A 25,019-nucleotide genomic window follows, 5' to 3' on the forward strand; every position below is an offset into this window, starting at 1 on the left:
TTGTATAAGCCACACAGGACTGAAACCTGATGAATATATTAGTCACAAGAAAAGCCTTATGTTGAAGTTGTATCTTTCTTAAAGCCAAAGTCAGTCAGCCAAGAGACACACTTTGGGAGGTTCACTGGCTACTTTAATACTAGAGTTCACAGCACAATTTTTTAGTCTGATAACACCAGTTTCTGTCTGACCAAGCAGTTCTATACAAAACCTCAAGTGCTTGTTATGCCTCTCTATATATGCATAACATACCTAAAGTATTTTTTCTGAAAAAGAGATGACCTTAAATCCTTTGAAACTAAGTCCAAATAAGGTATCTTATTTGCAATATTCAGATTTTCTAGTATTTCTTAAATCATAGCTATGTATTAGCAAAGAGAAGTTTACAGAGCCTAGAGTTTCGACTGCCAACTACAACTAAACCAATGCAGTTTAAAAGCAAATCAGAAGCATTCTAACTCTGTAGCTTTCATATTGAAATATTAGTTATATTAGAAAAAGCAAAAAGGAGAAGCATGATCTTACACATAAGTGAGCTCTTTCCTTCAATTATTAATATTTTCAAATAAATAAGGCAGTATTTTGAAATTCCGTCAGTGCAAATATTGCTTGACACCATCTAGATTTAGAATATACATTAAAAAAAAAGTAATAAAACATTAAAAATTAAAAAATTACATGAAACAAACTGAGCTTCAAGAATTCACTTATTTTTGTATAGGTAAGTCTGAATGAGAATCATATCAAATAAAGTGAAAACAAAAGATGAGATAAAATAAAACACAGAATTTAGATATAGGGCATAAATTACACCACAAAGAGAAAACACTTTTTAGCCAAATTTAGAGCTTATTTTGATATTTCCAAATCAAAACATTCAGTTTTTATTTTGAAAATAAATTTCTCATTTAAAAAAATTTTACAGGACAAAATATGCATAAAGAGAAACATTTAGACTAAAGAAAACGTTTTGCATTAACAGGAACTAATTTTATTTTTTTTTTAAATACAAAAATTTGCATTTCATTTAGACTGAATGTCACCCCTCTCCCCCCTCATTTTTAATTTAGGTTTTGAATTCAATTGTCCAAATGTACAAAGAAATAGCAAACTTATGACTGAAGTCTTTCCTGCTGTAAGGCCTAAAGCAAGTGGGAAAAAGAAACTTGAATTCCCCCAATCCAAGCAAACAAATGATCTATCAGAAGCAATCAGAATGCTATTCTAAGATGACTAAAAGAATAGAACCTGATGAATAGAAAGCTTTAACTGCATCTGCACTGGAGAAAAACCTGACAACCACCAGCTGAAAAATCTGATCTAATTTGAAAATTGCTATCAGACATTTGCCTTGACTCTTCTAAAACAGTTTTAAAAACATCATTAGCAACTGATGGGTTGTCACTGTTTTGGCAGCTACCACTAAAGGATTCACTTTGACAGAATATTGATGCAATTAGACATATTGAAGATGCATATCAGTACTCCCTGGGAAGATAGACAAATCTTTTATTCTTTTCATTGGTAGGCTGAAGTGTCTTTTTTCACAGGAGTTGGAACCAGACTGGCTGATTTCCTAGGTGTCACAGCTAGAGCTATTCCAGAATTTGGTTTCCTGCAAAGCTTGTTTTGTATTTTTGAAACAGAAGGATGAAGGCTATTCACAGGGACTTTTAATGCAGGAAATACCATTTCCTGCATTACTAAAATTACTAAACTGAGGGGCTTTTAACTAAACATCCTTTGGTGTAGGGGGATACAGTATGGGTAAATGAAGGTGGTATAGAAGGTAATCTTATCCCCCAATGAGTTGCAGCTGGACCAGTTACTAAAGATTAGAAGCAGGCCTGATCTTAACAGGCCACACCTGTAGCCAATTAGAACAGTGGTATAAAAGAGTGGATTGGTGGGATCTGGAGTCAGATGTTTGCTGCAAGGACCAGGAGCAGTCAGTGCTTAGAGGAGCTGCTGGTGAGAAACATGGAGGAAGTATGACGCTCTGGTGATGTGAAATGCTTGCACTATAATGATTTTGGAACTTATGCTATCTAAGACAACACTTTAGGAACAAACTGTTAAAAAGATAATTCCTATATAATTCTTAATGTTATTCTCAGCAAAAGTTACTGAGGATGTACTAATTTAAGGGACAAAACACTTATTTCTGTGTCTTCATTTAAATAGTCATGTAGTACAACTAGTGGTCAGAAGTCAACTTACTGATTTCAAAAGATTCTGTGTCTGCCCTTAGTACCTCCTTACACCAGGAGTCTTAATATTTTCAGTAAGACTTTAAACAAGAAGAATGCCCTTGTCAATTAATCTGAAGCGCACTGGGATAGTTATACAGTCAGGTTCCCTCTGAAATTAATGTGCTTTTGATGAGGTTCATGAGCAGAGTCCTTAAAAGCCACTCCACATGCTCACTTGGTGTATTTTTGCCTACAAGTCAGCACTAAGGCAGAGGTTTACCATGACTGTGATACCATCTAAAATGTTGAGCTGGCAAGTCTATAGCCTTCCACCAGAGAGGGCGGGTCTCAAATGTCACAGCATGGGACGCTAAACTGGGTATTTCTCAAGTACAGCTATGCTGAATCATAGGAAATGAAAGAGCTTCACTTTCAGTATAGATTTTCTCTCCATTGAGGTTTAAACCTCTAACAGTAGAGTTAGAGGCTGAGCCTGAAAAGCTGTACTTTAGTATGGTCACAACAACTGCAGTTTAGGTTACAAAAGAGCTGATTACCACAACTGGATTTAAACATGAAAATAAAACCACAGAGCTGCTCATGTGGATGTCTTATGGGGTGAGTAGATGAATACAGAAATACATCACAAGATGTAACAGGAAGGACAATAGAATCAACAGAGTATTTGCCTTAAGGCAGAATTTAGCTCAGAAGTATTTGCTGTCCCTATAGCTCTAGATGGAGATCATAGCCCTGTGGTAAAGTGTGCTGGTAGTGTAAATTATGCTGTTTGTAATCCTTCCAAAGACTGGTGTCCTAATGGGACTTTGGAAGACTTAGGTCTAAGGAGACTTAGACTGTCAGCAAAAACCCAAGTCCTTGTGTGTGCTTATGTGTCCTATTTGCAGTCACACAATAACCTGGCATGCCTTTGGAAGATCTGTTTTGGAAGCATGGATGTGCGCTGGATGATTTTGGCTGCAAACCTTTCCAAAAAGTCATTCCCCAGTGCTTGGGTTGACATTCCAAGCTACTGAGCATTTTTAAGTAGCTGCCCATTTTTTAACATCAGTAATAGAAAATATTTCTTGCACCCTAGCTCCTATGTTTCTTCCCAAAATTATTTTTGAGATGCAGACCAGGTAACATTCAGCTCTGCAGCAACAAATGCTCACTAACTTGTCTATTCGTACTTTAATTGTTCGACTTGTACTGTTATTTTTCAGCATCTGTCTTCCAACCCAAAAGACTCCCCAGTACAGGCTAAAGTAGGAATTTTAAACTTGACTAGGTCATATCTGTGTTGTTTCACTCTTGTTGATTTCATAGCTTTTTCTCTGCTGTGAAAGCTTCACACACATGGTGTAATTGCCCAGATTTTCTGAGAAAATACTAGAATCAGTTCCATAAACAATAAAGTTGTTATTGTGCTTGTTCACAAAGTTTCTTTTGTCCTTAAATACATACACTTAAAAAAAGAGGAATTCTTTTCGCCATCTTCTTTTTAAAATAAGACACTGTGACTTGAAGCTCCTTTAAATTAGTACAAAAATATATATTCATCCATTTGAAGATGAAGTTCATGTGAAAAGACCTATAAATGGCCTTTTCTACGTTTTCTGCACCCTGTAAGTTGTCCACTAACTGCGCCTCTCTGTGAGTTGCCTCTCAAGCCCCAAGCTAGGCACCAGGAAACAATCAAAAATACTTTTCTTCTTACTTCAAAATTAATTGAATTAAAGGTACAAAATGAGAAACTTTCAATTTAGAAATAAACAAATTTTTTGATGATTAACTGTTAATTTTTTCCTTTAAAACTTTTATCATAGAAAAATATCATGTTTCATGCCAGTCATTTCTCTCCATTATTGTGCTGCTTAGGGAAAAACCAGTTTTGGAAAATATCCTTGCAGAGGAAAGCACTTAGAGTAAATTTAAAGTCATTTATAGTTATCTCTGGCTTGTCTTTGCTGGACTTATGGATTGTGGAGGAGATCCAGAGTTTGTGTAGGTAGTAAGTCTGAAAATCCGTTCAAACCTCTCTTTTATCCAACAGGTGCAGCCATCAATGTGGTCTCATCACATCTCAAGAAAAACTATTACTCTATAAGACATACTTAAATTTATGTTCAAATTTATTCTTTACCCAGAAGTTCCACTGTTCATCTTTGCTGAAGACCATATTTTATCTTGCTCTGGAGACTTTCTGTTTTTACAGTCATTTTGTTAGCCTCTCTAGAGCACAGTGTGAGGTCATCATTGTACCATCTGTTAAACCTGTTTGGGTTAGAGTGTCTGCAGATCACTTCAGCTCAAATGTTATTAGAACATGCTCAAAAATGAGGGTAAGTCAGGCCAAGTCATACTTGCCCAGCATAGTACAGGTTCTATGAACTGTTAGTAGTGGATTTACTGTTACAGATAATACTGCTATTATTCTGTCATTGGTTTATTTTAGAAATACTTAGAAGCCATTTCAAGCTAATCTTAAAATATTTTTTTATGAATATCTGAATTTACACTAAAGTCAGCATATTTATGTGGCATGAAATTATTTCACTTATAGCACTGGAAAAAATGTGGGGAAAATGCCTGAAATCTGAAAACACATATCAAAAGAAAATATTAGATTTTAATATTCTGTTTGACATTGTCTAAGGCCTTGCATATAAGGGCACAATCTCAATCACATGATGGGGAAGGAAAGGCATCACTTGGTGGTGTTTTGTGAAGAAGCCAGTGTGACCCCTTCTTCTGTGGCTCTAGTGTTTCAGAGCATAGAGATTCATCAAAGACAAAACTTGCAAACTTGTTTGGTTTGATGTTAACAGAAACAAACCCGACTTCTATTTTGATTTACTCTCCAATGAACTTCCATGCCAGAAGCAATTGTTTACATGCATGTGTTGCAGAAGAAGAAATGTGCCGAGTGAGGATTTCTTTATCCCAGCTTGGAGTGTAACAAGGTGATTAACACCTTGTTCTACAGAGAAATAAAAAACCTTTTGAAGTAAAACCCTTTTTTGGGACAATATTAAAAGAAAAAAAAAGCCATAGCTTTTGTTTCTTCTTTGTTTGGGTTTTTTGATTGTTTGGGGTTTCTTTGCATTGTTCTTTGTAGGACATTTTTAAATCAGTAAAACATGGAGAAATGATGAGTAGCACTGCATACAGCATGTGTCCAATTTCTTATGAAGTTTTTTGAAGTGAACACTTTGCAATCTTTGTTGATAATTATTTCATCTGCTTATTTCCCAAAAATCCTAGGCTTTATTTACTTCCATATTTTTGCTATACAGCTGCATTTAGTTTGGCATCCCTCATATAAACCATATTCTCCTAAATAAAAAAAACCAACAAAACATAGTAAGTTTTTACCTGACTGTTGAAAAAGCTGCATCCAAGCTTGTCTTCAGAAAGGAAAGGAAATTGAAATATTGCTAGATGTTTGCATAGATATGAGTTAGGTCCTCAGGATTTTTTCAGTCTATATTTTCTTAAATATTATAATTTTGTCCCAATATCAAACCATAAAGAATGCCAGTACTCACTGACTCCACTTGGACACCAAGCCACTGACCACAGCTGTTTGAGTGTGACCATCCACCCAATTCCTTATCCACTGAGTACTCCATCCCTCAAACCCACACCTCTGCAGTTTAGAGACAAGGATGTTGTGCAGGACAGTGTCAAGTGCTTTTTGATAGGTAGATGATGTCAGTCTTTCTTACCTCATCCACCACTGCTGTAAATCCATCATAGAAGGTCACCAAATTACTCAGTCATGACTTGCCTTTAGTGAAGCTTCCTTATTTTCAATGTGCTTTTCATGTATTTTCTCAGGAGTGGAAATATACATTTCACCCTGTCCCTGAAATTTTTTTCCTGCTTTTTTTAAAGCAGGTTTTGCATTTGAATTCAGTAGTGCTGCACATCAGCAGATATAGCCTCATTTAAAGATCTGAAAATTTCCAGACTGTAGTAAGTAATCTGTTCATTCCTTTTCAAACAAATCCTGTTCACTTCCAAGTACATTCATCCTCTTAAACTACAGTAATGTTGCTCTGTTGAGAAGGCCAGTATGAACTGATACCATTTTGGGGAGGCTGGGATGTTCAACCAGCAGGAAATTAATGAAATCAAGGGGGAAAAGAAGTTGATTCTGTGCCAGTGCTTGGAATATCAGTTCTGCCAATTGACTGTCATCCACTAGTAACAGATGTGCTATAAAAGCAGATGAAGTTCATTGTTAGCATATTGCTTGGCAGCCAGAGCCAATTACAGAATGGAGAATTGAACCTTTGTAACACAAGAATTTGCATATGGACATTATGTGTACTTACTTACAGTGATAAGTATTTTCAAACTGGTTAAAGGAAGGCCTGACTCAACTCACATTATGTTAGGATGCATTAGCATAGCTCCTTATTTCACACATAATACAGAATATTTTCACTATTATATTTTAATCTGATGCTTCATTTTTGCTGATTGTATTTCTTACTCTTTATAAATGTTTTTCAAGATAGAATATACTTTGATACCTCACAACAAAAGTGCATAATGATTTCCAGGAAGAGAAAAACTTTTTTTTTTTTAAACAGAATGTGAGTTTAAAAAGCAGGGGTTGGTTTAGTTATATCACATTGAAATATCTACATTGAAATTAAGTTCTAATTCATACACTGGAATCTTAAAATATTTTACTGTAAGCCTTGAAATAAATGTTTCAAAACTAACTTATATATTACATATATGCATACGTGTGCACAAACACGTTTCATTTAAAGTTAATTGTATTACTGGCAATATTTAAAAGCATTACATGTGGATTTTCTAAGGGCAGTAGCTATTAGACCATTTTCTCTTAAGTCAGATGTTGAAAACATTCACATAGATGCAGTATGTAGAAATATCCTCACTTTCTATCAATCAAATATTTCTATACAAATTTAATTTGCTTTATGTTTACAAATATGTAGAGATAACTCCTTCCTTTCCTTTGGGAAGTTCTTCCTTCCCAAATTACATTATATTAAACACACTTCATTGCTATGACAGAAAATTACAGTTTTACAATGTACCATGGGCTAAATCTTGAAATATTTTTACCCCAAAAGTCTCACTGACATACACTGGACGTTTACCTGGGGTAAAAAAGCCAACAAAAGTCCAAAACCCACCCTTTCCAGATTTTTACTTCTTTGGTTCTGGAACAACCCAACAACCCTATGTCTTTAATCTATTTTTAAAGTTTCGCTCTGTTCTTTTCTCAAATGTTGAATAAATATTTCTTTTCTGTAGCATATATACCCAAGCTGAAGAACAGAAGGGCTGCTTTGGCTGCTTTGTTGCATTCCTGTCATGCAAGACATTCACGTGTCTGATTTACCTAGGCCATGAAGCAAAGCCTGTGCTGTACTGCTGCAGTACACTCTCCTTACAAACAAGTCTAAGATACTCTAAACTATTGCTAAAACTCACTGAGCAGGTCTGATCATTTCACTGTCCAAGCACTGCCAAATCCTCATCCACAGCTTCCACAAATAGTTTTCCCTATTCTGTATGTTCAGAAAGCTGCAGCAATGGTCAGTCTCCCAGCCTGTGACTTTCAGATATTTGCTATCTATTCTCATGCCTAGGGTCCTAGACCCCCCTAAAATGAGAGTCTTTCACTGAAGACTCTGATTGGCTGGATTCTGGTTTCCATAAGATAACTGATTAATTTTCAAGGAAGTATATTTATACACTCTTATGCAAAAGAGGTAAAGCTTATTATCTTTTTTCAATTAATAAAACATATTTTTTCAATATTTGCACTGTTTGCTCAATAAATAAGGACTTCACTGCAAATCGTTAAAAGAATAAAAAAATAGAAGGAAAACATTTATTAGCTAGTCTCTGCCTGTAGACAGACATATTTTCAACAAGAACTAATTTTTTAACAAAGATTTCTATTTGTTATTAACTCTAAAACTGGGCATGGAGTGGTAAAAGAGACAAGGAATGGACATGAACAAAAAAGGCCTTTATTTTCACAGCAAAAATTTTGGACAGTTTTCAGTTTTTACTTCAAACCTCCTAAGTTCCTAAGTTTGTTTGGGCTTTTTTTGTAAAGAATGAAAACTCAGTTTTCCAAAGGTAAGACAGAAATTTAAGAAAAAACCCCACCAAACCAACCAACCAGTTCATGAGAATAATCTGTCCTTGAAGAACAGCTTTGATAGCAAATATTTGACCAGCCTGAACAAAGACCCTGCTTTTCTAGGGAAACTATTTCAATTTTCAACACATGTTGCTACTCCCTTCCACATTGCCCAGTGGTGTACACAGGAATCACAGATTCCCACTTAATTCTGGGAGCCTGGCTGTACCACTCCCCAAGGTGCAGAGACCCTGGGGCTCTTTGAGTAGCTAGATTGAACATTTTGAACATTAAATAATTTCATTGAAATAGTTGTGATTTGGTTTTTCATTTCTGGGAAAGAAGAATTGTGATTTTGCTCCCTAACTTAAGTATTGTAGCAGTAAAATAATACATTCCACAAAGTACTCCAGAAAGGGCTAGTTCACTAAACAAAGCACTGTAAGTTTTCATCTATGATAAAATCATTCTTTTATTGTTTGGGACACCTATGTTTATCTCTTGAAAAATATCACTCATCTTTCTTCCCTGCTATCTTTGCAAAGTGCCCCCTCCCATGGAAAAATGTAATTTCACAAGTGCTCGCTGACTTACCAACTCATATTGTGGGTTAGAAAGGGAATTGCAGGTGCAACTAATGGTCTGTTCTAGATGTTTTGTGCTGTTTTGCATGACAAGTACTGGGAAGATCAGTTGATGCTGTGAAGCCTGGATGTAGTAGGCAGAATTGTATGTGTTCATGCCATAAATTGGATGCCAAGTGGAAGCAAATGAAAACCAAGGAAAATGGGTGGATATAGAAAACTAAAGCAAACAGATTACTCAGAATTATTACTGTTGGTGGTTTATTTTCTGCTTCCTGCTTCATTCATGTTGACTTTTAGGGTGTAAATAGGAATAATATTGGTCCAATTTAGGAAGGTTTTATTTAGCTTGTTTTTTGGCTTCTCTCTGTGTGGAAATGAACAAGAGTGTGAATTGCTGCAGTTCTTTTTTATTTTGGAAAACAAAATCCAAACAATTCTTGGAAACTGGGGAGTGAACGGGAGGTATTCCACATATTCCATTCATCAGATTGCCAGCAGTAGCTTCTGCTCTGAAAAGGCTGGTTAAAGAACAACATGAACTCTTACAACCAAGCTAATTCTAATTCCTACTTTTGTTCCTAAGTGACAAAGGAAAATGAACCCTGTTCAGAAATAATATTTAAAAGTCTCTTTCCTTATTAAATGAAAAACAAGCTTTCAAAGTAAAGGTGAATGGACTTATTGGTAGGAAGGCCTAGTGAGTATCTTGGGAAGAAAGGGTTTTCAAGAGCATCATAATGCCTGAAGTCGTAATTCCTGAATCCAGGATTTGGATTTGTTGACCAAAATGTTAAAATGTTTCTCACAAAGACTTACACCCTTAGGGACTTAAGTTATCCCACTTCTTGGGAAAAAGTAAAATTTATGCTATTAATCAAGCAGTAAGTTACACAATTGATGTGCACACACACACATATATATATATTAAAAAATATTTTCTAAATGTTGTTGGAAAAGCAATAATTTTTGTGGGTTTTTTCCAGTGGTAAGTCATGCATAGCATAGAGAAAAGGAGGGTGATTGTATAAAATCCACACACCCCAATCTTTATAGCATGCTGCTTATGGCATAGAGGAAATCACTTAGTAGTTAGTAACTAAAATAAAATTTAAGTTGTCTACAAATTAACATGTATTTAGCCAGGCTTTTTTGGTTAGCAATATGGGTATTCAAAGCACATAGAATAAAAGTATGCATGCCCAATTATTTAAGAACTAACTTTGCTTTGAATAAAATTACCAAACACATTAGCTGGAAATTGAATTTTATAACTTACTTCTATGTCACAAAGTTTTGTAATGAAAAGGAAAGGAGGAATGAAAAAGCACAGAACATAAAAGAATGAGTCAAAATCTGATCTTGTCCGGGAAAATATCCAGAGTGTTATAATTGGTTCTAGCAAAAACTGAGATTAGAATCTCTCCCAGATTGTGCAAGAAATTGGCCCAGGAGATGAGAAATATAATTCCAACTCATTCCATGGCCATATGACAGCTCTGCTGAGCTGCACAAGAAGCTTGCTAAGCATTAGGCAATGCACAGCCATACAAAAATGTTTAGTATAGCTGATATTTGATGAGGGAGATTGAATTCAATTAAATATCTTTATTTCTTTTTTAATTCAATTAAATATCTGGGTAGAAGGGAACAGAATCTCTTTTCCAAACAGCTCTGAGATGCTGAATTACAATAATGGGGTGCAAGGAAACTGAGCTGGAAGGATAGATTTATGCATTCTTTTTATAGAATGTGAAGAGTAACCAAGTTAGTACTTTAATTTCGTATTAAGTCAATGGGGTAATTCTTTTGAGACACATATTGGCACTGAAAAATGCACAGTGCCTGTCTGAGCTGGGTAGTAGAAGGAATGAAACTTATTAGCATGTAAATAGATTTATCTGAACACTAAAATGGATATGCTAAATAAATAGCTGTGTCAGAGAAACTGATTGTAACAAGTGGACTCAGAAGACAAAGGATCACCTGGTGAAGATGTTGAGAGTCAGCTTTCAAACACAGTTAGAGATTATGGAAGGTAAATGATGGGACATCAGTAATTTATGTGAGAGAAGAACAGCAATAATTGTATATGTCAAAAAAGGCTCTAGTTAGGCAAGAAAGGCACACGCAGGAAGAGATCAAACTAAAAATGTGCTCAAGAGTGGCAACAAGATGGGAATGTGGAAATTTAGAATATGCTTTCAGTTATTTCATCACAGAAGTCTGCACGCTGGCTGCACCAGCTAATTTTTCTGGCATCTGCACAAATATTGCTGCTATCATGTCCTTGAGGAAGGAAGTGGAAAGAAGAGCTTGTAAAGAGACAGATATCTTAAAAACCTACGCTTGCTGGTATCCTGAGGAGAGTATGTACATCCTATAACCACAGGTCAGTTACCCTCAGTGGTTCCTTTTCTATGCAGAAGTAGCAGATAGAGCTGCAGGAAGCTTGACAGGGCAGTAGAGTCCTCTGAGACCAATGGAAGCACACAGATTTCTGCCATGGCAAGAGCCAGGTGTGACAGCCCAGGGTGCCTCTGCCAGCAGCTGCTTCACCATGGTGAGGGACAAAGTCACTGGTAAATTTGCAGTTGAGCACTTCCCCATCACAGAAAAGCCATCTAGAGGTCTAATATCAAGTAGATTAAAGGCATGCTTAAATAAAAGTCTTTATTTCCTATGGCAAATTTTTCCCCTTTAAGAAATATACATTAGAGACCTAAGAACATAAGTGGCATGGACCTATGAATATTATTAGTATGAGTAACAAGTAAATCTGAGGATCTTCAGAGCTAGGCTTACAGTAGAAATAAAGGGAAGGAAGCATGTCCCATGAAGAAAGATGAGGCAGTTATTCCAGAAATGGAAAATTGCCAAGCTGAGATTTGCCACAACAGGCATTGGAAGTCTTCAAATGAAAAGGCCTGGGAAGCATTGCAATTACTGTGCCTTGGTTCATCTCCCATGCTGCATTTAGAAAGCTAAATGCCTATCACGTGTTTCTTGAATAGCATTCCTCATCACAGAGTTCCAGAGTTGTTTCTAACAAGAAAGCTCAGAAATAGACTCATATGCTTATTAAATCATCAATTCTGCTTGATTAAAAAAATCAAAAACAAAGTGAACAAAACACTACTCAGAAAACAACATACATGACATCAAATGGATTTATTTTAGTTCATAAAATACTGCATAAGCTCTTAGAAATCAAAATATAAAATAAAATATAAACCTAATTTCAGTTTTGTGAAGGTCAATATTTTATGAAGTAGATTTTTAAATATGTTTGGGGCATTTAAGTTTTCTCCTTCATGTTTTTTGTATTTAATTTTAAAAAACATACTGATAGTAAAGTTAATAGTTAAGGACTTATCCGTTAATGTTAGAAGTATAATGGTACTGGGCCAAAACAATTCCACAGATGACAATTGATAAGGTAGACTTTAATATTCAATTAGAATGTATTATCAAGAGAACTCCCAGGAAATTGCTCAGAAAATAGAAGAGTGATTTTCTTTTAGTTTTTGACTTATCATACAGTACTCAATCATATTTTATAGTTAGACACTTAGACTAGGAAAGCTTTAGTCTTCCAAAATGATCTTTGTCCTTTGAAAGTTGTTGTTTTGCCAGTGGAAGATGATCTGAATACTTCTGTAAGGAATGAGAAGATGAATTAACACATTTTGATAATTTGTTATATGACATAATGATTTAAATTTTTTTTTCTTGAACAATGAAGAAAAGAAGCTCTTATTTGCTCTAGTGATGATTAATAGAAGATTTCAACAAATACTTCTCATAGATGAGTAAAGAGGATGAAACAGTTGACAAAACAGTTTAAGAGATGAGTGTGATAGGGTAACAGGACTGCCTTATGAGGTCTATCTGTTTCCCTAGAAATCACATCCAAATGGAGGACTAGCCCAGACTACATTTTTAAACAGGTCATAGACATTCTTCAGATTGCCATTTCAGACAGTCCCTTACTAAGTAAACACACAAACCTAAGAACTGATTCTTTGTGCTTCATCATTTACCTACTGATCCATAGGAGAATTTGAAGGCCCTAGATATTTCAGAATTAGCCATCTTTCATTATTAAAATCTTTCTGATATTCTTTGATGTCTTCCTGGATTTGGCTATCCTAAATAATGGTGACTTTCCTCATATTCCTCTTTACCAGACCATGAATCCACACAAAATACTGCTTCTAATATAGTTGTCTGGAACATACATTCAATCTGTTTATTATGTCACTAAAAGATTCATAAATGGAAAAGAAATCAGTTCCTGACATGTACTGGGTCAACAGACTACTGTTTTTATGCAATGAACGAACTTCTACATAACTTTAGCCAGATGGAAAAAGAAGAACTGATGGAATTTGTGGCAGGAAGAATGCTAACCAGGCATTCATTTTGTTACAGATGTCAAACACAGAGGTGTTTCTAGGGTATTTTCAGTTTAAAGGCTGCAGTGATTGATTTAAAGTACTGCTATACTTACAACTAAAAGCTATTTGACTATGATCTGCTTCAAAGAAAAATGCCATTGTTTGGCTTTCCATTTAAAGAAAGATTTAATTATGCTTCAAGGTTCAGACTTTTTAGATGCAGAAAACATTTCCTATGTTCCTGGACTTCTGATTGTGCTGCAGCTGTTAGGCAGCTTGCATATCCAGTGTAGCTGAACATGGAGGGATTGTCTAGATCATCAGTACTGGGGAGGGGCAAACTTTCTAAATGGGTCAGCCTTGCTTTCAGTCCATAGTCCTCCAATGACTGGGACATATGACTGGTCCTGCTCTAGGGATCCTAAAGAATCCTGTAAGATCTTGCATAGCTGCTTTGAGATGGCTTTGTTGACGCTGCTAAGAAAACTCTCAGGATGACTTCTGGGTCAGCACTGTCATTCAGAGGCTTGGCTGGACATAACCACTGAATTTGAGACCTCTCAGGTGGTTGGCTGAGATACTGGCTCCTTATCTCAGCAGCATTCCAAACCCGTGGGATTGATGTATGCTTGGCTGTATCTGCTGGTGCCACTGGGTAAGAAGCATAGGCATAAGGTAATGGTACACCTTTTAAGCAAAGAAAACAACATTATCTCCAGATCAGTAGTCATTAGTCCTGCTATACATAGTCACTTAAGAACTGCCAAGAACAGAGAACAATCTTTTCCCCCAATTTGTATTACTCACTGTCTATTTTGTGAAGCAGTTTATACAGGCAAATAAAACTTGATTATTTAAATGCACTGATAACCATCTTTTTCCTTTGTAGCATGACATAAAATATGGCAAGGAGATATGTTGACTCTTGCAGGAATCAGAAGTAATTTTAGAAAATAGTTAGAATTAAATTTTCACAGTTCCTGAGGCACACACAGTACCAGTGCTTGCGTGGCTTGCTTCATGTCACACCCTAGAACTGCACTGAGACATTTACTTTAAATGTCAATGAGGTTCTGAAAGCAATGTAAGTTGATTGCTGAAAATAAGCTAAACTCTCTTTATTCTTGTGGTTTGCCGTTCTAGAAACAAAATCAGAAATGTTTTATGTTGTAACTGGTTGAGCAAGCTAGAGATTTATGTGGTTTTGTGGTTTCCTTAGTTGTACCAGGAACTAACCAAAATACCCACTGGTCTTCTTGCCGTGCCATTCTCTGTATTTCTGCACATTACAATACAAAAAGGGAACCTCTAAAACAGTCTGAGTTGCTTTTTGCTTGTTTGTCTCTAATTTCATTGTATTTTACTTCTCTTTTACAGTGGGCTTCAAGCTGTATGGATAGTTTAAATGTCATTATTGAGTCACAATCAAACATGAATCATAGGACTATAAGATGTTAAACATTAATCTCAGAGCACAGTTTAACAAGGTAAAAGCATTAGTTCTCAAACCCTTACCTCTTAACCTTATGGTATCTTGGTTTGAATTTAATGGCACCTTCCTCATACAAGTAGAACATCTGAAATAGAAGAACCAAAACAAAATTAAATTTTGCTCCTGCAAATCATTTTGGTAGAATAGATATTTCCAGTCACAAGTATTAAAATAACAAAGTAAATTGTAGGTGAATTGAAAATTGTTTAATGTTCAAAAGACCCTTGGTTAATGAGAGGTTAGTCTTGGAAAGCATTGCTAAAGTCTTGCCCTGCCTAATTCTTCCCCAGGCCTTTGCTGTTAGTGATGGGGCAATAGGCTAATGTGAACTGTTGATCTGAACTAATGTTGTTCCTGGAGAGCAACAACATTAAACTTTAATGTTAAGCTGAAAGAAACAAAAGAATCAAGAAGGAGAGAGTGAAGAAAATGCAACTCAAACATATCTCTTGACTTTGGAAACAAAATCTGAGATACTTCAAAAAGAAACAAAAATATGTGAATCTGTCCATTACTGAAAGGACTTCAGAAAATAAAGGTAAAAAGAAGGTAAAAAAAGAAGCAAAGATACTCTCTCTATGAAGAGCTTGGATTAGACATAATAAAATCTTCTAAGATTATGAGTTTGGTTTAGGATGACATTACTACTTTCCTTAAGGGTCAGAATTTCATATTAGTTACATACAAAATTTCTTACCATGTCAAGTTACGCTGAAATAAGGAACTACCAATCGAAACGCTTGCTATGCCACCCATGGACATTTGTTAGGGCTGGAAGAGCTTTAATTCATGTGAAAGATCTTGTTTTTAGAGTTCTTGTTCAATACTTTTTAAATACTGTAGCAGGTATTCCTTTCCAGATACCAGTAGGATGATCTGATCTTAGTTCTGTTTAAATTTTGTAGCAGAAATGTTCTCTCCTATCCCAGTACTGCTTCCTAAGCGATCTGCCCCTTCTCATTGCCCACACAGTCCTGCCTGATATGACTGCTTTTCCACTGCTTCTTGGTCCACTCTGCCACCAAAAGAGGTGGTGGAAAGCTGTTGTTGCTTACTGATATGACATTGACCAGAAACGCACCTGGACTGAAGTGCCTTTGTTGGGAGCCCATCAGCATTGCTGATGGCTCAGGAGAGGCCTCTTCCTGGACAAAGATGAAACCTGCCATGCCTTCCCTAAAATAGCAACTTTTTGAATGATGAAGGTTTGGTGAGTTGGCACCACTCCCATGATTAACATGACACTTACATGAAAAAAATAACATCTGCACCCCAAATATTCTAGTCAGTGCATAATAGCTGTGGCAGAGCACTGGTGCACACTTCTGAAGAACAGATAATTTGCACCTCATTGGTCTGGACTAGAAGCTGCACAAAACAGGTCAGAGAGCACTGACTCTTCTGCACAGACCCCAGCTCTGGTGGGCTGTCCTGGCTTTTACGACTGTATACAATACAAACTAAGGTTTCAGGGTTTCAGGTGTTTTTTTGCTCCTCAGGAGGTTTCTCTCTCCTTTTCAAAGAAGGAAACAAACAACAGCATTTATGCAGCTAAAATTCTCTTCATTGCTGTACAAAAGTTAGTTTTCTTCCTTGTGATGAATTCCTGGCACTGTAATAACATCTCCCTCTAACCTGAGTTAATTTATATTTAAAGTTTTGGGTTGGCTTTTCAACCTTCTAAAATATTCATTTACGGCTTTATTTAGTTTTTCAAATTATGTTAATAAACCAGGACAGTTTATTTGTATTTGTTTGCATAAAATCTTTAGTCAACAAACAACAAATTAAATTTGATTCATAAATAAATGACATCTTTTATGAAATTAATCTGACTTCATACATTTCTTTGTCACTGAGCAAAATTTGACTAACTCAAACAGTAAACATTTTCCACTAATCTTTTTTTACATATATACAACTTTACAACTAGCTGCTTTGCAACTTAATAAAGTTAATAAACTTTTTTTTTAATTAACAATTTTATTTTCCATTTTAAACCCTTTCATTTGTTTTCCTCCACCCCGAAAATCTGCAAAATCTTGCTTTTTTTAATATTTCCCCTTTCATCCACTTAAATAATTTTTTAAAAACTTGTTTCAGCTCCACCTCTGTTTCCACCTCCTTTCAGTAATGCCTGAGTTCTTGTAATTGTGTGCTTCCATCCTAAGGGCACCTCCATGTGCCAAGCCTGGCTCAGACATGTGTGGTTAATTGGCTGTGCAGGTGTATCCAAGTGGAGTCACCCACTGTTCCAAATCAACAAGCTTTGTAGAATGGTCAAATGAATCAGTCCAAAGGCAAAATCCATTTTAGAAGTGACTATTATAGAAGTGTATCAGGATTGTAAAGCTGAATTATTGCTGCTTTTGAGTTACTGGGTGAACAGTGAGTTTTGTGATCTGACTCCTGTTCCTCAAGTGATAAAGCACCCTGTAGCATTTTCTGGAACAAATTTAATTTCATTCCAGCTGTGAATGAATGGCAGATGTTTCAGACTGGCCACTATGAAACTGAACAACTGTAGCTAAAATTTCCTTTTCCACATGACCAAGAATTTAAAAAAGAAAGGTACTTTCAGCTCTGGAAGTAAGGCCAGGGGAAAACCAAATATGAATACTGTTCTTTCAATCTTATTTTTGTAGTCCTTGTTCATGTCTTAATTCGTAAAGATAAAAAAAGCCGCTCCTTTGTTTCAAGCTAAATAAAACTGGGAAGCTCTCTCTGTCTCTGTTTAGGTTTTGTTTGTTTTGTTTTGGTTTTTCTTTTTGTTTGGTTTGGGTTTGGGTTTTTTTTTTTTTTTTTTTTTGGGGGGGGTGGTTTTGTGTTTTTTTCTGTTGTAAAACAAGTAGAAAAAGAGCAGAAGCACAATCAGGTCAGGAGGGTATATAGCCAAATCAGAAGTCTCATTTATTGCTTTGCTTTGCAGGGGTCTAATGTATGCTACACATGGACTGAAAGAAAGAATCTTTGTCTTTCTCAGACATGCCAATACATGTTAGGACAGTTGTAGAGTACATACTGCATGAGGGTAAACAGCAAACAAAAAGTGGGTAGACTTGCTTGTTTGGTATGTGTGAGGTACAGCATAAACACCCCAGTGCTCACATTAGACATGTTTTCTCTCTGCTCATTTGCATTTGTTTTCAGCTAGAGCACTCTGTGCAGATGTGGCTGAAAACACTAGAGTTAATAAAACTCAAACAGTTTTATTTAAATACCCTCTCTATACAAGCACCTGAGAAGGCATTTAGCATAAAATGAATTGCTGTTTCCTACAATTATTCCTGTAGCCCAATTTATTTGCAGAAATTCAAAGACTAGTAAAATGTTAAAATAATTATGGAATTATGGAACCATTCGTACACTCCTGACATCCTTTTATGAATCTTAAACTCCTGTCTTTTGTTTGAACAAATGTAGAAGAGATTGCTTATAATGAGAACATGTGAAAGGGTTTGGGCTTGCTCCACATTGAGTGAAACAGAATGCAACAATTTCAGAAATGCTTCTGAGGTGGAGTGGCACCTCCTCTACCAATTCTGCACTGAGCCAGGCCTGTTTGTGCACTCCAGCTGCCACTCAACAAGACCACTGTGGCTTGCTTGGAAGCCCTTGAGTGTGCATCAGCATAGCCATAACCTAGAGTGCTTTGTGTTTATTTACATATATTTTGTGATGATGATGATGGTTGTAAAATGAAGGTGTTCTAGCTTATGGACTTGTATAGCACACTTTAAATAACTAAAAGTCTTTATTCAGTCTGGTCATTGTCCATTTATATTTTCTGTCTTGAGGGACTTGTATCTTAAATATTATTACTACTACACTCACTTTGGGCACTAATTGCCATGGGAATAAATTTTATAAAGAACAGAAAATGCACCTTTGCCTAAGCTTTCCTCTCTAGTACAAGGCCTATTCCTCATTTAACCTTGTTTTGAATAAATGTGATGTACTTGTTTAAGAGGCTGAACACTTTTCATAAGACAGTACTGGTCATGATGTTTATTGACAGAAAAAGAGGTAGCAGCTAATGTTACCCTAATTATTTGGAACTCTTTTGAGTTAAGTCTTGATTCCAAATTGATTGAAATGAACTTGAGTAAGTGGTTTCATCTGGCTTTGGATCATGTCATAAAGCTTTAACTTACACACAAAGGCAGGATTTCCCCACATATGCTGAGCTCTGTTGGCACTTTTTCCTTGTTACTCAAGAAAGTAGGATAATTTTGAGGATTTTTTTCCCCGCTCATAATTAGAAGGAACAAATTAAGTGCTGGATTGTAAATGGCCCTTTGGCCTTTGTCTGTTCATTACATTGCAATAATTGAAGAATTACATATAGTAATGGGTGAATGATGTCCAGCCACCAATTCCATTACTGTACTGCTCTCATGTCCTCTGCAGGAGTTAAAAGATCAACCCAACACCTGAGTCACTAGGGAAAAAAAAAAAAGAAGAAGAAAAAAAAAAGATAAGTATTCTTATTAAATAAACAAGGGAGGAAATTGTTCAGCTCATTGTCCTGGAAGCTACATACTATAGTAATCACTGTCAATGCAGTTTTCAATTTCACTGTTTTATATATAAAAAATTAATACAGAAAATCTTTTTTTATAACTGACATATTCTGATTTTGTGGGTTTGTTTCTCCTGAAATCTTTAACCATTTTTTGTTTCTTAATTCCATGTGTTGTACAGGTCTAGGTAAGTAAGTTTTGACAGGATTCAAAACTTGGTTTTAAACATGTTAGGTTAAACAGAGTTTCTTAAGCAGACTTAAGGAACTTAAGCAGACTTTCTCAAAATTAACAGTTCTAGTTAATTAACAGTTCTAATCTATATCTTCAGGTTGAAAAAATAAATATTACCACAATATTTATTTATGTCCAACTCAAATGCTAACACCTGATGCTACAGGAAGGCCACACAACTACAAAAGCACTTTCAGTTTGGCAGGTGAGATATACAGTGGGTTTCCTTCACCCTGAAGCTCTGCTATCCATAGAAACACTTAGCCAGGATTGCTCTATACCTTGTAAGAAAAGACCTTAACCTGGAGGGCTTGGCTGGAACCAAGCCCTCCAGGTTAAGGCATTGATCATCAGTGCAGGTATTGATCTAGAGATTAATCTCAGCTTCCTTGTACTGTAGTCCTGTGTGATAATGTGGAAGTTGGCAACTACAGAATTGTTTTGGGAGTTTGGACAATTTTTCCCCCCCCCTCTTTTTTTTCTGATGTTCTAGGATGCAAAACATTATGTTGAGACAATGTTTATTGACAGAAAAAGCAAGTAATAATATGAAGGATTAGTCTGCAAGAATCTTGTGATGGGGGAAATTACAGCTTCTAAAATTTAAGCTCATACATGGAGGCCTGGTATTGCAGGTATGCAATGAAGACTGATAAATATTGGCACCTTATTTACATCCATGCATATGCTTTAAATTAGTGAGTTCAGATGGAAAGGTAGAACAGATTTGGTAGAAGAGTAGAAGAGACCTGGGCAGAAAAAGGCAATAAATAGAATTAATCAGTGAGTGCTTCATAATGAAAAGAGTTGTATATTTGAAAAAAAAAACCTCTTTTCAACCCTTCCTCTTCAGGTTTTGTCAAATTAACGTAATGTTTTTAGATAAGATTACAAACGTCTGTCATAATACCCATATAACAAATATAGATTTTTATTAGCGTTTATAGATTTTCAACAGCGTATGCTGTTTCCAGCATAATTCCCAAATTTTCGGTGCACTTCCTTGTAGTAGACTCCAGGGAGACAAAAGTAACACATGAAATTAGGAACATAAAATCCAAACTGTTCCATTGCCCATGTAAGGTAAGACATAAGGAGCAACAACTGATGTACCAGCTTTTAACAGTAAGGTCAAGCTTTTTGTTAGTGACCAACCTGTTGTAGGACAGGAATAGAAGACCTGGAGTTACAGATTTAAATAGAAGGAAGAGAAGTGAGGAGTATATATTTTGATTCAGCTGTGTTTGAGAAGGGTTTGAAAAACTCTTGTTCCTGGAAACAATGAGACACAAACCTGTTTGCATAGTTGATCTCTGGCCAGAAAGGATTCCTGTCAAGTGAAATATTAACCCATAAGGAATGCAGTTTCTTAGGGCAATGCACTATTGGCTTCAAACCAACTTTAATGCAGAGCTAAGGTGACCATTTAAAAAACATATATGCATCCAGAGGTCTGCATGGCTGCCAGACCAGAATAGGATTACCCTTTCTCTTAGCTAAAGCTTACCTGTTTGTAATTGCCCTGGTTCTGTAGTGCTGAAAAGTAATTTCTAGCTGTATAGTGGACAAATGTCTATTACTTTGGTTGTGTCATTGCTGCAGGCAGGTGTTTATATTATGAAAACTATAATAGCAGCTGGGAGCTCTATTAGTAATTCTAATGTTTCAGGATAGAGAGAGAGCTCAAGGAATGTTTCCTCCCCAGAGTCTCCGCTGGGAGTGATAATCTTTCTAAGCAAGGCCGAATTTACACAGGATCCATGACATAGGAGGCATGAAAAGGGAAACATGAAAAGCTCTGAGCCTGTTGAAGGTGACAGGTAAAAAGTCCCAAGCCCCATTCCTTTGCAGCATGATGTGCTGGTTCTGCTAGTAAATGCCAGTTTCAAGATGCACCCACTGAACCCACCAGGTAGTGCTGCTCTAGGAAATGCTTTTCAGGCCCTAGGAGGCATCTATGCTGAAATGCCAAAATGCCATTAGAGCAACTGATTCCTTCTGTCAACTCAGAAAGGCCTAAGCCTCTAAAGCACAATCTAGACCACAGTGTTCATGCTAAATTGTTCCCTCTTTTTTTTGCTCACAAAGCGCAAAGTCTGACTTTCTGTCCATGGGCTCTGATGGACTCTGATGTGCTTTGCAGATGTTCAATGTACAGCTGGAGGAGGCCCAAACATGTTAGAACTCACACCTGTGGGATAATTTAAAAAAACCCCAACTGTGTTCTCTGCAGAGTGAGTTTCTTTCTCTGAGTACTATTCATTTCCCAATGACTGGGTGCCACTCTGGAGATAGTAAGAGTAGGACTGATGTGCTCCTTTCTTTGGTGGATTTCAATCCACGCATAGGTTCTTGTACATTCCTTACGATTAGAACATTTTTGACTAGGAAGTTTAGGAGAAAGAAGACAGGAAGAGGTAAGCATTATATCCCAAATCCCACTCACTTGTGACACTAAAATGGGAATTTATTCATGGAAGGTATATGACCTTAAAAGAAACAAGAAATAAGTAAGGCCTTATTAATATCAATGTTAAAACTATCATAACTAGGAAGCTGGGTTAATCCACTCAGTAGAAAAAGATGGCTCCATTTGCTGTGCTTTTACTTTGTTTTTCACAGGGTCATTCCAACATTCATTCACATTGGATGAGTTCCTAGTCACAGCAGAAGGAGCAAGAAAATACTTCCTCTAGGATTTCTCCTCACATTAAATGTTTGACTACAGCCTCAGAGAAGGACTGTTATGGACAGTGTCCAGGAAGTGTCTCAGCTCTCATTAAACACAGATCATCAAACATACTGCACAACAAGTCATTGTGGCTGTGACATACAGTTAGGCCATGCTGCTGCTGTTACCACTGTGCAAAAGGCAGGAAGTTAAGTTTTAGTATCGTTACAATTTTGTCCACAAAAAGATGCAAAAATTTAACCAAAGCAACCACTTTGCTTTCCCTAACTCCTCCTTTCATCTCACTCCTGTGAATATTGACCCATGGAGGGATTTCACTCCTCAGTAAATATCAGTGGCTTATAGACAGAGTTGACAGTAAAACTATATTTGTGGGCCCATAGCTCACGTTGCTTTCAATGACAAGGAAACAAAGGCTTATAAGGAACTAATTGTTTGAAACACTAAGCATTTCTGACAAGGCACTTTGAGTAGAAAATGAAAACCTGATACTCTTGCAGAACCAAACTGGGCAAACAATCCTTTAACAAGAGAAAATAAGAGAGAAAAATACAGCCTTAGAGGGGATTTGTAAATGCCTTCATAACAGGAGGCACTACTGAACTCCAATAATGGCATCTAGAGTATACCACTGTCAGATCACCTTTCTTAGGGAGGTGTATGGAAAACAGCACATCAAACTGTACCATCTGCAGTCAGTGATTAAATTGCTGCTAAGTCCATGAACAGAGTGGGTACCAATGTGGTGAAGATCACTGCTACTATTTTTAGTCTGTATTTCAATAGCTTCAGATGTCTTAAGCAGGTCTTGCCCCTCATCCCTCTCACAGGAGATGTACTGTCAACTACTGTGTGTTTGCAGCTGGGATGCAGCCTGTTTCCAGCCTTTCTCCAATGTGCTTCTGGTAACACAAGGGCAGAGCATTTAGTACTCTGTGATCCAAGTACACCTGGTGGTTGAAGGTATTGCAGTACAACTAGCAGAAAAAGAATAAATTGTCTGAAACAGGCACTAAATGCTTGAATGGACAATCTCCTTCCTTTAAAAAAAAACCCAAAACACCTAACCAAAACCAGAAAAAACCCTCATTGATTCCATGTTCTGTTTTTATGTAAGAAAACCCCTAGAGCAGAATAGAAAACCCACTCCCAAAAAAACAAACAACACTTCACTCAAAACCACAATTCAGGTGACGAGGTGATAGATAAGCCAACCAACTGGATTTTGACTTGGTCTACGGGATAACTCAGATCTTGTAACTGGGAGCACTAAATATATGTGAAATAAAATTTAAAAAACCCCAAAATCTAAATTTTGAAGAGAATCTGCCACCCCCAAATTGAAGGAAATTCTATCCTGTTGTTTTATCTTCATTATGACAGAAGATAAACAGATAATTTTATTTGTGATCCAAATAGAAATACATTTTGGCATCTGTTCTATGCCAATAGTTGCTCTTGCTATGAACATGCTTACATTTTATTGCATTGGGCTATTTGCCACTTTATGTAAGCTACACCAGCTGCTCTTGCTCTTGCATGACAGATTACTGTATGCAGCACTCTGGTTTTTCCTAAAGCAGATAACGCTTTGTAAAATCCGGATAACTAAGTCTCTAGGAAGTGGTTGTAAGTTATATTAAAACTGTGATAACTGAGAAAACTGAAACAGCCCTGAAGAACTGTACTAAAAAGCTACTGCTTCAAGGGATAATTGTGGTTATGGATAGCTGGGTTTTTTACTAATGTATATTCTTACATTCTTTTACCTGCTGTATTTTTTCTAGTACTTGCTGTTTTTGCTTAAAGTTGGCACATAATGAAGAAAAAATATTAATAATCACCTTATAAACTGAGGAAATGTCTATTTTAGTTTTTATGGCAATAAAATCCACTGAAATCAGTTTAGATCTACTGCAAACAAAGCCTCCAAATTCTCTTTGTTGGCTTTCTGTGACAGGTTTCATGCTCTGTTTTCCTGGCAACCTTCTGCCTGGGAAAGCAGCATTATGCAAATAAAAATTCAAATGGCAGCCACAGAAGGAAAATATAACACAATTTTTCCTAACATCTTGGTAATATAGGTAAGATCATGCTATCACAAAACTAAATCAAGTTCTTTTTCTCAGGAGTAAACTCTGCCTCAGCTACATTTTAAAACCAGTTTTTCTATTATTTGGATGCAACATGGCTGCAAAATCATATTAATTCCAAATTTAGAAATGGCATGCTTAAGCAGTAGTTGAACTTTGCTGGTTTGTATAGGTGTTGGTGATGAAAGTGCCCATAAGTATAAGGTTGTGTGCTGCAATAAAAAGTCTAAGTATAATTGGTCTGAGGGTGTGGAGAGAAGCAGCAGGGGATGCTGGTAGGGACAGTAAAAGCTCAACAGGGTTACGGAAACCTGCCAAATCTCCATCCTCACTGCAGGGAGCTCCTGATGCTGCCAGGCAGTAAGGAAAACAGATGGCTGTTGCCTTTAAAGTCAGTAACATTAATTTCTGTGCCTGTTGTGTATTTTTGCTCCTTCCCCTCAATTTTCCAACTCCTGCAGTAGCTCCCGTAGCCAGGCATTGGCAGACATGTTGGAAGGCAGCCACGCAGGCGGGTGAGTTTCAGCTGAAGATGATGGCTGCTTTGTTTAGGTTTTCCTTTTCCCCAAGCTGCTTCCACAGTTTGGCAAAGGGGTGGCAGGATTTGAAATAGGGGGATTGGAGAACATGCCAGAAGCTATTAGAGGGAAGGAAGCAGAGTTAT

The 25,019-nt window shown here is 36.6% G+C and overlaps 1 long non-coding RNA gene across 1 annotated transcript in view; it reads right to left on the reverse strand.

The window, feature by feature from the left end:
• Positions 1-13,033: 13,033 nt before the first annotated feature.
• Positions 13,034-25,019, reverse strand: part of LOC132330576 (uncharacterized) — a 29,202-nt gene continuing 17,216 nt past the window's right edge. Inside the window, exons 2-3 of the long non-coding RNA XR_009487346.1 lie at positions 14,837-14,898; positions 13,034-14,008 (exon numbers count right to left, since the gene is read on the reverse strand). This is a non-coding gene — a long non-coding RNA (uncharacterized LOC132330576). The remainder of the gene's footprint in view (positions 14,009-14,836; positions 14,899-25,019) is intronic.

This window comes from Haemorhous mexicanus, chromosome 8 (assembly GCF_027477595.1).
Source record: "Haemorhous mexicanus isolate bHaeMex1 chromosome 8, bHaeMex1.pri, whole genome shotgun sequence".
NCBI classification, from domain to species: Eukaryota; Metazoa; Chordata; class Aves; order Passeriformes; family Fringillidae; genus Haemorhous; species Haemorhous mexicanus.